The 4046-nt window shown below is 44.6% G+C and overlaps 1 protein-coding gene across 1 annotated transcript in view; it reads left to right on the top strand.

Annotated features, from left to right (window-relative positions):
- Positions 1-3156: 3156 nt before the first annotated feature.
- Positions 3157-4046, top strand: part of T265_02751 (hypothetical protein) — a gene marked incomplete at both ends in the record, with an annotated part of 29179 nt that continues 28289 nt past the window's right edge. The window contains one exon of the mRNA XM_009167066.1: positions 3157-3293. The remainder of the gene's footprint in view (positions 3294-4046) is intronic.

The following is a 4046-nucleotide window of genomic DNA, read 5'->3' as shown; positions in this document are numbered from 1 at the left end:
TAAATTTATGCTGCATGAGGCACAAAAACTTCCCCAGGTAGCACACACCATCGTGCCTAAACGAATAATTCCATCTAACTTGGTAAAACGCAAACAGGGAAGCAGAAATCTTCACTGTTTTGGTGACTGGAAAGTTGATAGGAACAGCACACCTGAAGTAGGCTAGTCTTTCATGTTGTAAATGTGTTCTTGAATAAATTTCCAATCGGGAACACCTTTTCACAGTTTGGTTTTTGGAAAACATGTCTACTGGTTGACAAATGTAAGTAGTTTTATTGACCATACGAGCGTAATTCGCATTCAGTGCAAACACCGTTTGCAGAAATGGTGCGGAGTTGGGACCGTTTCTAGATGTTGACTGACACCTGTGTAACTTTCACTGAGTTTGTTATCTGCCGACGGGTTTCATATATGACTGAGTCCGATCACTAGATAAGACGATTCGTCACAAGAGCGAAAAACCGCCGGTAGGCACTGCTCGCTCAACGGTTACACAGCTATCAAGAATTGTTTGTCCCATCCTTTAGTAGGCCATCACGCCTTATCCGCACGGCAACTGTATGGTATCCCAAGAATAGTGATATTTTCATATCCAGAGCAAATTCTTGCAATGACTTCGGTCAAGCCCAACCAAGAGAAATGCACTGATGCGGCGATGAACTTTACCGGCCATGATTACGACAAAAATTGTTTGAAACAAGAGTAAATCTGAGTCACTTGCTCAAGGAGTTTCCTGCTAAAGTGTAAATTTGGTTTTCGGAGACCAGAAAGTACATCTCATTCTGTTCTAGAAAATGTTCTTGTTGTCGTTGGGTTATCTCCTTGATCGGAATGCTTTCTATTGGGCCATTCTCCAAGCACTGGGCACACTGAGAATTGATAATGCCATATGCCTCAGGTACGTCTGAATAAGTATACGTTGAGTTCACAAATCACGTAGTTAAACAAAAAACACCGGCGTTTTTGGTCATGTCCGATGGACAACTGAATTCCACATGTTCGTCCTCTGTCTAGAGATTTTTCGATTTTCCCGTGACTGGGGTGGAGGAGTGAAATCTGCTAAATGATCACAATCGACCAAAACCCTCAACAAGACGCCGGTTTCAAAGTTTGTGTGTGGACTAAAATCAACCACGGAAAGCTGTTTGTCAGGGTTAACTTTGGCTAATCGGAATGATAATGACGGATGGTGCCACAGAATCATTAAGTACGGGACTGGGATTTTGGACGCGTTCACTGTCCACTGTTTGAATGCTTTTTCCCGAGGGTTGATTGCAAGAAATAGCCCCCCCCTGCAAATCTGATTAGGCGTCACTTAGCTCCGACATCCAGACCCAGTAAGGAATAGATTGTCACAACAGCCATCCCATACAGAGCAGGAAGATAAGAGATTATCCGAAGACTGAACTGAGCCAACAGTCCGGTAGCCTTTCAGAAGAGAAAAACGTCACGCTTAGTTTTGGTTCAATTGAAATATTCCTTCCCGGTTGAGAGGGCGATGGACTGTGTGTATAAAATTAGATGCAACGATTGCACCAAGATCTACACAATACTAATTGCCAGGGAAACGCAGATCAAAACTGGCGAGCAGAAAAGGAGGATCAACAAACCACCAAGGAATGCGTAAGAATACCAAGCGTTGGTCAACGACTCAGTGATGGCGGTACATGCCTTAGACACGAAACACAGAATAGATTTGCAGACTGTGGATGCCTCAAGACCAGAACAGCGATTCCCACCAGAGCTGTTGATAGCCAACATGGGTGGAACTCGCGAAATCATCACAGCATTAATAGAATCGGGGGTGTGTGTTATATCAGCTGATTTGCCAATCTGAGGTATCTGATGCTGACCCGCTCCAGTGCCCAATGCCGGAGAAAAAAGACAGAACGGAACACAACAGCCATATTCCGAATGCGAGAGCATGAATGCGTGCGAGTGCGAATGTACAACGCTCTCAAGCTGTTTATTGGTTGGACACTGTCTGAACGCGGTCCAATACTGACGCACACGGTCTGGCTTTTGGTACGGGGCTGTGACGTGCTGTATATTGCGGGGGCGTTGTCTGACCTTGATCAACGCTGACTCGTGCTGTCTGGGTTTGATACAAGGCTGTGACGCGCTGCATTTTGAGGGGGTGTTGTCTGTCTGGTCAACATTTAGCGGAGCTGTGAGTCTCGGTAGATTTCGGGCATCCAGTGGCTGGTTTCAGGAAGCTGACCTTCCTGATAGTGTGGAGCTGGTGAGCGCATGGGGAGCGGGCTTGGATAGACCGAGTTTACAGGTGATTGTGTACGGTTGTCAGTAGCAAAGAAAAAGAGCGGAAATCCCAACTCGACCAAAGCATCAAAGACTCTCCCTCCCTTACACAACTATCGTTAGTACAAACTCACTCACACAAATGGACAAAAAGTGCGAACAATATTCAAGGGGAGTCTCCATGTGAACCGAAATAGACCGTAATCCATGTCTCCCCATCAGTCCTAATACTTGGTGACCTACGTTAACACAAAATCCCTCGGCCAACACCCAACACAGATTTAGCTTGACTTAGCTGATTGGTTCTCCCTCCTCCCTAAATCTCGACCAACCTCTTAGTCTGGTCACTTGGCCTGCCGAAACTTTTGTGTCAAAAGCGAAACTCTACCCAGCAATAAATCTACCGATTGTTCCGAAACTTTTCCGAAAAAGGAGAAGAGTTATCTTTTTCATTAGGAAGAAGTGGTCTGGAAAAAGTTTAGAGGCTGTGTTTATGAAGTTTACAGTGGGTAGCCGTATGACGTGGCCTTGCAATAATGCCGCCAAAACCTAACGTTTTTCACACCCGCGAGTGTTATTCTGTATGGAAGGGTTAGTATCCATTGCGAATCAATAAGGAACATCAGTGTGTATGAAGTTATAGGCGCTCTATTGGCATAACTTTGTGGAATTCTAAGATTTCCTCCCAACATAGCTACTTGGTTTGAGGCGTCCGTACACCCTCAACCGTTATCGGGATGTCTGAAATGTAGGTCAACAGCTGATTGGCTCACACAGGACATACATAAACTTAGAATCGGCTACACTTCCGGGTTCGAGAGTGAAGACATCTAGGATATTTTCATCCCGCGTGTAACCTTGACAAGCTGTTTCTTATTGGCTGAATTGTGGGTTGGCAAGTGGTTGGATCGATTGGCAACGCCTGTACACGACTGGACAGGAAACTTTAAACTGCAGGTTTGTATTCACTCGGACATGGCTTCGCTGTCATTCGTGTGTGAGACTTATTATTCACAAATGTAATCAACTGATAGGTAAGTTTCTCCCCAACCTTATCGCCATCTATTTCGTTGTCGAATACGCATTGATTTCAGGCCAGTTGAGTGGAAAAACTATACATTGAAATGCTCCATCTGGTAGCTTTTCAACACCACAGTTATGTCGTTAGCCTACTTTTAAAGGCACCATACAATTAGTTGGAATTCCATTGGATGTGATTTGGCCATACTGACCAACTTACGACACAGACAGCTTTGTGTAACAATCAGCATTCATCAAGACCCCTAATGTGTAGTGAATAAACGGGTATATGATTGCAAAACCATCACCACACTGCTGGAAATCACCGTTAGGATATACAGGTCTTCCTGATAGGGACTTTCTTCTTCGGTGAAGGGAATAGCACGGAAACCGTACAGTTTACCGCGTTTAGTCATTCAAGCACAACTGAATTTCGTGTGTATCACTACTATTTCTCTGATAAATATGGGAATTTCAGTCCATCACTTCCGAATATTTCATTCACCTCTAGCTTAAGTGATTGTTGACTCTGATGAGCCCGCATAACCCTGGACACGCTTACTGTCTGGACCAGCAGGAGTGAACAAGATCTAAGTAGGAGCAACAAAGTGGGGATCAACAATGATGAACATACACTCATTTGCAAATCAATTTGGCTTTCACGAGAGACTCAACTGAATCTCTCGTTTATGATGTTCTGCAACTGAAAGTGCTGCACACAGGCCGCCTCATGTTTCAGTTGGCACGATATGCGAGATATCGCAGTA

Source organism: Opisthorchis viverrini (genome assembly GCF_000715545.1).
Source record: "Opisthorchis viverrini unplaced genomic scaffold opera_v5_35, whole genome shotgun sequence".
Lineage (NCBI taxonomy): Eukaryota > Metazoa > Platyhelminthes > Trematoda > Opisthorchiida > Opisthorchiidae > Opisthorchis > Opisthorchis viverrini.
Note: the sequence above shows the minus strand (reverse complement) of the source record. Positions and strands in the feature narration are given on the sequence as shown.